The sequence below is a fragment of the Oxyura jamaicensis genome, chromosome 4 (assembly GCF_011077185.1).
Source record: "Oxyura jamaicensis isolate SHBP4307 breed ruddy duck chromosome 4, BPBGC_Ojam_1.0, whole genome shotgun sequence".
Taxonomy (NCBI): Eukaryota; Metazoa; Chordata; class Aves; order Anseriformes; family Anatidae; genus Oxyura; species Oxyura jamaicensis.
The window spans coordinates 82,173,619-82,184,127 of record NC_048896.1 but is presented as its reverse complement, the minus strand read 5'-3'; the positions used below and the strand labels follow the sequence as shown (position 1 = coordinate 82,184,127).

The following is a 10,509-nucleotide window of genomic DNA, read 5'->3' as shown; positions in this document are numbered from 1 at the left end:
TAGTACAGTCTCCTGGGGTGAACTGCTGTAACACTTGATGCTGTGGAACAACAACAACAACAACAAAAAAGGAACAGAAATGGAAGCTGAGGGTTACTATTTTGCAGCTACAATGTTGGGGGTTCTGTGCAAATGATGGGTATTATCATCATCAATGTCATGCGATTTCAATGAGTAATCATGCATTCTTGTTATTCTCTCAGCTAAAATAATAAGTGAAAAAAAAGTGGAAAATTACACCAAATTAATGTATTCTCGTGACAAAATAGTGATGAGAACTGAAAGTCATTCACAAGACAAGCTAAAATCTGTTTGTTTTGATGCCTTATATGGAGTAATCACAAAAAAAATGGATGACATATTTGAACTGAAATATCAGAAAGAAAGAAGCTGCCTCTCTTCATAAAGCAAGCACTCCATTGATCCTTTGAAATTGTATATCACAAACAGAAAAGCTTGTAGCCTTGGAGAAAATGAGTCTCATTTAAATGACTACACTAGTGAGACCAAGTCCATCCATTATAAAGTTCTGTTACCACAACTTTCTCACTTTGTAATGAGTCATACATCCCAACTCAGTAATGCTTGTAAAATTTGAGACAGAAGCAGTTATGGCAAGTAGGATAAATCCTTTGGCAGCAAGGTTTAGTGGGAGTACACTGATCTGATTCGCCTGCTTTAAGCCTTCAGCTGAATATATTGATAAATTCACATAACTTGTTTTTTGTAGCACGGTGTAAACATGCCTGTCGTATCCTGCTGTGGGGTTCTTTGAATATAGCTATGGTGGAAATAGAGATTTGTTACATAATAAAGAGATCGTCTTGGGAGCCAGTGCAGATGTAGAGGCCTTAACACATTTCTTAAAGCACAGACCCCACATGTCCTCCCAGAATAATACTCAGATAACTTGGGTATAGGTGCTTCTCATTGCTAGAAAAACATGGAAAGCTCTACATATTTATTTATTTTTTAAAACTTTTTGGGGATCAAACTGTTAAACTTTTCACAGGTGGTTGGATTGCATATTTTCCTCATTTTCTGGGCACACAGTGTGAAATTCTGGAGTCTGATTTGCACAGGTGCAGAGTACACACAGCTGCAAGAGAAGTCAATGATAGCTGTGGAGTGAACACATGAAATGCTCTATAAAGCTGAAATGCATCTTTAACATTGTAAAGCCATATACTGAACTACTTTACTGATTTTTTCAGGGGTAAGAAAATGATGAGCCATATGCAGGCACTTGGAGTAAAATCTTACATGAAAAGTTGTTGAAATTTGACAAGATTATATTAAAGTGAAAACCCAGTCTTTGTATGAATGCAATGTGTTAAGCACTCTTAAGAAAAGGTGACATAGTCCCAGTCTGATTTATGATAGCTGTTTTTAGAATCCCTATTTTTCATTATAAAAACCTTTCTACTGTGGCAGGAAAAGTTTAACATCAACTAACAGAAGCTTATTTTCAATTCAAAATTAATGGCTGAGATCTTTTTCTTCCAAATGCTAAAAGCACTTAAAACACGAGTGGCTAATTGACTGTCAACTTTACTTCAGTTAATGGTATTTTGCAGGTACTTAAGTTTAAAGAGGTCTATACTCTTTTTGCTCTGTCCAACACTTTGGAATCCTAATATTCCCTGTTAACGGAAATTTGCATTAACTGAAGAGAGAAGAATATAACCTTTTGTAAGGTAAGAAGCAATTAGCAGTATGTTTAAATCATGGAACTGAATTTTTGTTTCAAGTTTAATTACAATTTATACTTTTGAGTCTCCTTCAAAAAGATTGACCATCTTCTTTGATGCTATGTCACCTGATCTGTGTAACATCACCTTGCAAGCTAAGTAGAACAATTAGGAGAAAATCATTATGCATGCTGTAACATTTGAAAATATGGGATATATTTTCACATAAGGGTGCCATTTCAGCTTTGCTAGCCATTGCTAAAATAGAATGGATACTGATAGAACATCATTTTGGGGAAAGATGGAGTTAACAATTAAATCTTGTAAAAATGACCACACAAGAGCTTTTCCTTCAGTTTACATAGTTACTACATAGTTTGTGGAGAATTAATTAGTATGGGAAAAGTATGGAAGTATGGAACAAATAAGTATGGAATTCCAAGGTCTGAACTTCATAAGCAAGTTTGTCTAAGCTTCCTTGAGATGATAACCAAAATTAAAATTCTACTTCCATATTAAATGGAAAGTTGCTTAGATTTTCTGGAATTAACTTACAAAGCTTGATCATATATTGCTTTATAATAAATTGCATGGCTTTATTTTATTTTTTCAAATAATAATCAAGACCATGAACAGAAAAGAAAATACAGAATGGACATAAAAATATCAGAGGGGAAACAACCTGCTTTATTAATGGAATTCAAATTATTACCATTGGAGCAATTTATAAGTATCTGCAGTGCAGTAGATAGACAATATATTGTTATAATGGCACAAAATCCTGAAAGATATTCTTTATACTTTAATATCCAAAAGAAAAGGAAATTTTAAAAGAAGATATTTGTTTGGACACTTCTTAAATCCACAGATTTAAGCTAGACAGACCTTCAAGACATATTAGTTACTTTTATGCAAACAGAAAGATTTTGTGCTTTGTGTAAATATAATGATTTGGGAACACATATTTTACATAGAATTAATGTTGTGTTGATGTTTGGAGGGGCATAAATTTTGATCAGGTTTCACTGTAATGAATATCAGAAAGTCATCAATTTAAATTTGATTTTGGAGATACAGTGATGCTCTGGACAAGTGAAATTTGCTACTGTTTCTAGTGTAGTACCTCTTTCTTTTTAACTTTGGTCAGATTTCATGGCAGCAGAGATTATATAATTATATAATCAATGTAGCAAATTCAGGAAGGAGGAGGAATTACAGTGGGAAGGGAAAAATATCTTCTATTTGCTCATATAGTCACCCTACTGACATCAAATATTGGGTAACAGTTTCTCAGTTTTGGAAAATTGTTAAGCTGATCTTAAAAACTCTTCATAGGAAAAAAAATAGTTCTTTGGTGTAGTCTGGAGATTCCTCAAAATGAAATTATTATGAGATCTGTTGGTGAAAATGTTTAAGTAAATATTTTAGAATATTGAAGTATAAGAGGAAAATAATTTAAAAATTTGTATTTTTTTTTCTGTTTCTTTCCTAATTTTTTAGGACAGCTTTACTTAAAAGCACTAAAGTTCAGTAGTACTCAAGGCAACTAAGAGAACAGGAAAGGCAATGCACAATGTAGATATTGGGAACAGTAAATTATAGGATGCTTCTCTCAATCAGTTTTGAGTTGATATTGTTCCAGAAATGTTATCCTTTCAATGGAATCAGAAGCTACGGAGTCCTTACCTTAACTTTACTTTGTACTTACTAAATGTCTCTGACATGTAATAGTGGAGCACCAGTTGGGCTAACTGCACCCATTTATTTATTTATTTATTTATTTATTTATTTATTGGTGCTAAATCCTTAAATAGTCTCACTGTGAACCTTATAATGTTGGCTGGAGATTCAGGAAGTCTAGGTCTCAGTTTACTTTAAAAAGTAAAGGTAGAAAATATTCCTGCTGTTTTTCTCCATCTTGTGCTTTTCTCTCTCCAAGTTAAAATTATAGTACTTGCTTTTGGCACCCTGGTCTTTGATTTCTAGTGTAACACTGGCAGTGGAGAGCTGCTCCCCTCTTCCACAGAAGAAGGAAGATTTTTCAGTTCTTAAGCTCTTGAGTCATCCAATGTTGCTGAAGAAGAAAGAGCATTGTAATCTTGGAGTCATAGCTAATGGGAAGGAAATAGGAACAAAGAACATAGAGTGGTTTCCCTGAATTCTTTCTTCCTCTAACATGGTGGTGCAGAAACCACCACCCCATCCCAAAAAAAAAAAAAAAAAAAAAAAAGAGATCTTCAGAGATCTTCAAAGCAGGCACATTTTTCCTAATGGTAGAGAGGATATCAGGCATGTCAGGGCTGCTTGAAAACTTCTCAGCAGTGAAGCAGTGAGTGATTCTGGGTCTGCTGTCTTTTTCTAGATCTTCATCACTTCATCAGCTTTCAGCTCCTACAAGCACTGGTCTAGTTCATGGTTTAGGAGTTCACTTGTGCTTATTCCACGTCTGAGATTAAGAGCAGAGGTCAGTCCGTTTCCTTTCTTTGTCTTCCTTTGCCACCAAAGACATCTTAAGAATCAGTTGGACAGAAGCAGCATACACAGTGTGAGAGCTCCCTGTATGATGGCATGCAGAGCAGGTGCCAAACTTACCCCAGCAAATTCTCAAAAGGTCATTAAACCTTATGCTGTATTCTTCAGCCACTGTGGAATAAGTGGAGACTCATATGTACGTATAGACATGCTGGAGATTACCTTGAACTTTACTTCTGTGGGGTTGATCACATCATTTTTGGAAACATGAAATATATTAAATCTAACCCTCTGGTGGCAGTCATTAAGTTTCTTTGATATGGACTTCGCTAGCACTTTGTAGTTCTCTTTCCTTTATGAGATTGAAAGCAATTGTAACTCTCTCCTAATTACTCCAAAAGACTAAAGGAGGCATTAAAAACTGTCCAGACTCCTGTGAAATGTAGAGAACAACGTTTAGAAGAAAGGACCCAAAGGATAAAGGGACTAAGGAAGGAGAGGTGGAGCTTATTTTGTTTGTTTGTACCACCCAGAAGCACTGAACTTATTTTTTTATGCATATTAACATTTGTTTTTCTCTCTTTAGAAAATATTGATGCTCTGAAACGCATTTGAGTAATAAACAGAACATATCTTCAAGTGTAAAAGTTATGTTAAAATGCTTGAAAAGGACTACTATTCAAATGTTTTGACTCATTAATATTTGAAAATACCACAGAATTTTAAAAAAGAAAAAGATACATCCTCACTGTAAGCATTTCACTGGGCAGTTTTTCAAATTAATGCAGTTTAACTATTACATTAACTTAATGGCTATTTTCCCCTACTTTAACCATGTTAAATGTGCCGGCAATAATGAGTTTCTAATGCTGTCTTTCAAGTCTCAGAGGCATCTTTAGAGCTCTGCTTATCTCTTGGATCATAAAGCTGCATAATTTAGTATTCAAACAATTCATTTAAAACTGAAACACTTTGAATTACCGTAAAATTAATCAGAAAAAAGAAATCTTAAGATGCCCATTCTGTTTATCTCTATTTAGCAATTTTGAAAGTGTAAGATAAGTAAAACTTTATAATCTGTTTTCTACTTATGAATCAGGCTACTATAAGCATATATATATGTAAAACTATAAAAGGCTTTCTCAAAACCTTTTGCAACAAGTTCCCCATGGCTAGTAAACTAAGAAGATTATATTCATGGAACAAACCTTTTGGATTTTTCCATGCCATTAACTTAAATAGAAACACCTTTAAATAAATTGGCATTTCTAACATATTTCCAGATTTGCAATGCACAGAGGCAGTTGATGTACGTAATCAGAACTGCTGCTGCATTAAGTGGTTATGTTCTAATTACACTGTGGCTCAGTACCGTACCACTTAACATTTAAAATATTTCTGCACCTAAGTTGTGTTTCATTTTCTTTGTTCTTCTTTTTTGTGGATTTGCTTCTTGCTGGACTATTGCTAAACAAGGTAGCAAATAATAAGAACCTCGATTTAGTTCTTACCTGTATCAGTAAAGCCTGGATATAACCAAAGGCTGAGATGTCTAATGTAGTAGAGTGACTCACCAGAGTACTCAAATGTTAATTATAAACACCAGATTTAGGCATATAAAGCCACCACAACTTCTTCAGGAGAGGAAGTCACAAAAGTAAGCCTTGCCTTATCTTACTTGGGATGTCCTAATATGGTTTCATCTCAATTTTTAATCACAAAAGTTTTGAGATGCAACTCATTTAATCTATTTTAGGATGGTTACAGGTGTCTAGATTTGGCCAATCTCTGCCCAGAAATCTTATTCTTTCAATTGGGAGACCAGCTTAGTTAGTAGGACCCATAAGTTTATGAATGAAATCCAATCTCTGTCCCTAAGGCAAGCTATATCGGTCATGGCAACAGTAACTCTGTCCACTCCAAATAGGGGCATGTATTTTTCTTTCCCAACAATTTCTTCAAAGAATTGAATGGGACTGTTTTGGGGCTGTTTTGCCTCATTTCTTTTCAAGTTTATCCAGTACATAATTCTTATAATACAAAGAATTCCTGCTTTTCTGGCTGGATGTCCTTCCTAATACTGGGTTACAAAATCATAGTTTTTTTTTTTTTTTTTTTGTTTAATCATTATTATTATCTTTCATATGTGGTTCCCTCTGTCCCATGCACTATTTGCTTTGACTTTCACAGGAAAGGTGGAGGATGTTTCTTTTCCAGACCAAGCTATCCTGCTGGAGAGTGCTCAGGATTGGAAATCCTTCTGGTTTAGGAGGGCATGTATTGTAGTGTCCCATTTAGGTGACTGTCCGAATTATCAGACAGCTATATACTAAGTACTGATGCCATTCTCCTTTCTTTACATTTTGAAGTGAAAGCATATGTGCATTGTGTTAGTGGTCTGATGCTGTTGATTTCAGTGAGACTAAGTGTGAGCACTTTTATCAAATGATTTTCTAGATCCAAGATTTTCAAGCACTTCCTCTAGGTTTCAGCTCTCAGGTGGGCATAGATAGGAGTGTCTACTCCAGCTTCTCTGATTTATGCAATTTTGATAATATACAGAATCTGGGTGTGAACACACACGAATGATGTGTCTGTCTTCTCAAATAGCACAGGGGTAAGGACATTAGCCTTCATGCCAAGTTGTCCTGGTTTCAGTTAGGACAGAGTTAATCTTCCTCCTAGTAGCTTGTAGGGTGCTATGTTTTGGATTAGGATAAGAGTGATGATAACATGCTCTTTTAATTTTTACAGAGCAGTGCTTACACCAAGCCAAGGACTTTTTAGCTCCATGTTCTGTCCTGCCAGCAGGCAGGCTACGGGTGCAGCAAGAGCTGGGAGGGGCAGACCCAGGACAGCTGACCCAAACTGGCCAAAGGGGTATTCCATAGCATCTGACGGCATGCTAAACAATATATAGGGGTGGCTAGCCGGGGTGGGGGGGCCAGCTGCTCAGGGATAGGCTGGGCATCAGTCAGTGGGTGGTGAGCAATTGCATTGTGCATCGTTTCGTACATATTATTATCATTATTATTTCCTATCTTAATAAGCTGTCTTTATCTCAACTCACAGGCTTCACTTTCCCATTTCTCTCCCCCATCCCAGAGAGGGAGAGGGGAGGGTGAGCGAACGGCTGTGTGGTGTTTAGCTGCCAGCTGGGTTAAACCACAACACAAGTAGACTTCTTACATCCAGCCTACATAAGAATTAGATCTGGTCTTTAAGCAATGCTGCTTTGTTATAATTGCTATTTAATGTAGCTAATATTTTGGATGCTTTGAGCTAATAAATCCATTTATAAATAAAATAAATAAATTTATTTATAAATAAATAAATTTGAAGGCTGTATCAAAGCCCAGTTAAGTGTTAAACTATGAATACTTATTGGATGCCTTGCTGTGCCATATGAAGATACCCTCACTGCTCCTTTTCGATACATAGTAAGATATGGGAGTTTGAGGTTGTCAAACTATTATGGGATAGTGTTGAAAGACAATGAAAAGTGGAGATAACCATACCTGGGGTAGTCTTTTCTATGTTGTAAACTGTATCTCTGAATTCAGATGTGTCTTCCACGATACACTGTGGACCTCCCCTACTCAAAATTACTGTAATACATACATTTCACGCTTGTGTTGCATTGTTAGAAATTAGACCATGAACACAGGAACTGTAGCTACCAGCTTGTAGGCAATTACGTCTGACACAGGCTGCATTTAAACTAGCATTTTCAGTTGAAAACAATACTGAAATTTTGACGTTCATCTCCCAGTTGTCTCCAATTACCACACATTGGCTCAGTTCAGAGAAGGTTTTCAGTTCACAGAAGACAGATTCCTTCCAGAGGATGTAGCTCTGTTCCTAGTGTGCACAGACATGATCCAGCTACTTCTGGGGGGTCTGCAGCAATATTTTGTTCTTCAGACAGCTTCAAAACAAATATGAGGTGGGAACATTTATTGTGAGGGGAACCTGATAAAATTCAATCTGTAGTAAATTTAACAAGACGCTTATGATATGGATATGAGGTCCAAAGTGCCAAATGCCTTGATATATTTCTCTCTTTTTTCTGCACCAAGTAGCTTGTTTCTGCAGATATAGCCCCAGGGACATCTCAATAACAAATGAACACCAAAAATGATGATCCAATTTGGCACAACAATACAAAGGAAAGACTCCTTTGCTTTAGAGGTTCTTACAGTGCTCCCGTTGTTATCATGTAAGAGCAGATTCCAGTATTGCATTAAGCACTCTGATGAATTTTAGTCATGCATTTTCCATTTGCTTTGTCATTTTCTCCTTAGGCAAAAAAGTACATTTTGGTTTTCAGAAAGGATCAAACATTTGGTGGACTTCAGCTGCTTTGAGAATTTTGGCTTTTTTTTTTTTTTTTTTTTTTTTAAATATATTTATTTTTCCTAATCAGAAGATAAGGTTTTAACAATTAAAAGTAGGAAATTTAAAAATTTTCACTTCTGTGAAAATCTGAATGCATTTTGACTTTTATCTGAGACAAAACAAAGGCAGAAATATTGGAATGGGTGATGGGGCTGAAGTTCCAATTTTCATCCACCTTTATTAGCCAGAAAATACTGTTAATGTAATTTTTCTTTCCTGCGTAGTATTCCTCAGGTCCTTTTCCTTAAGTTTATTTGTACAGATGGTAAGTTAGAGATAATGAATAAATTTAGCAAAAATTAAGTGAAAAATGGGTCATTTTCTTAATGCTGAGATTCAGATCATTAGTGAGTAGAAGTCCACCCACCATAGCAACTTTTCCTTTTATTTTATGAATATATAACTTCCCTATAAAAAATAGCAAACCCCATTTCTCAATTTGTCCTGCAGATACACAATTGAAATGAAGCTTTAAATTCAGATAATATGAAAAGATAAAGACAGCCTGAAACTGCAAGAGACAAGCCAAGAGAAACAAAGAAAATTGAGTTTTTCTTGCGGTTTGTCACATGTAAGTAATGCCAGTATGCTGAAGTTGATTGCAAGCATCCTGGGTCTCAAATGTCTGATTATACTACAGATAAAACAATGTGGTTCCTCTAAAATTGATGTCCTTAGCTGTTCTTCTAATTAAAAAAAAAAAAAAAAGAGAGAGAGAGATACAATTCAGCTTGAATCCAACAATCTTTACAATTAGTATTTAACTGCTCATAAAAAGTACTGATTCCCTTAATGAACCTGCTGCTACCATTGTTTACTACCTCGAATTTAAGAAAAAAAAAAAAAAAAAAAAAAAAAAAAAAGGATCACCAAGCAAATCTCATGCTACTGTTTTTCCCAGCTCTGTTGTCCCATTATCATTTGTAATTACATATAATTAATCATTGCCAGATCCTGAAAAAAAGCTTATTGAGTGGAACAAGTAGATGATACCTCCATGGTCAAACCATACTATAGATATGACTCCTCATTAAAAGTTACGGTATAATGTGTACTTCAAAAAAATGCCACACTTTGGAATGTGCAGCCCATCAAAATAATTTTTAATGAGGGTAATTAATCATTTGCCCAGATATTCATTCTTGATTTAGAATAATTAAGACATGAGATAGAAAAACAGTGGGAGAGGAATAGCTACTAAATGTGTGGTCTTTAGAGAGTGTGTTTAACATGCTTGATGACTAAACTACTTTCACTTCTCTATGGGAAGGTCTCCATCACAGGTTTCATAGGACTGATTTTTAGAAACATCAATCAAGTTAGTCTCACAGTTCCTCCAAGGCAGCAGAAGTAAACAGTCATGTATGGTAAATGCTAAATAACACAAGAAGTTTGGATTTAGGATTTTTTGTTTGTATCTTTTTTCAATCAGCAAATGTTGACAGCTGTGAGTCAAAAGCAGGGTTGAGGTCAGGGTCAAGGTCAGTGCAAGACCAGGCACCGCACACCTGCCTACGCCAAGTGTGCACAAGGCTCCCATGCTACAGGGTGCACGCAGAGACCTCTCCCAGCAGCCTGATCCAAGGTCAAGAGTTGTGACACTCAGCGCTGACCTCCAGCACAGGCAGCTAAAGCCCTTGGCAGGGGGATGAAGTTGCAGAGGAGGATTGCAGATAATGATGGTTTCAGGCTGATCAGGGCAATTACAGACTGTTGGTGTGCTCAGGGCCCCAGAACAATGAAATAAAAGTCTTTATTTTTGTCTATCTTTGTCTGAAAAAAAACCTATCCTTTTGAAATATAATTGAACTAGTTGAAAAATGTAAAATCATGTTTAGAGATGAAAAATTAAAGACAGAAATTTATTTGATTCACTTGCTGAATGCTATGTTTTGAATTTTTAATAATATTTTCAAGGTCTTTTTTTTTTTTTTTTTTTTTTTTTTTT

General features: G+C 35.6%; 1 long non-coding RNA gene across 2 annotated transcripts in view; it reads left to right on the top strand.

Moving 5' to 3' along the window:
- Positions 1 to 421: 421 nt before the first annotated feature.
- Positions 422 to 10,509, top strand: part of LOC118165729 — an 18,683-nt gene continuing 8,595 nt past the window's right edge. Inside the window, exons 1-2 of one of the 2 annotated variants that reach the window (XR_004750195.1) lie at positions 422 to 1,697; positions 9,012 to 9,132. This is a non-coding gene — a long non-coding RNA (uncharacterized LOC118165729). The remainder of the gene's footprint in view (positions 1,698 to 9,011; positions 9,133 to 10,509) is intronic. The other variant, XR_004750194.1, reaches the window with a different exon arrangement.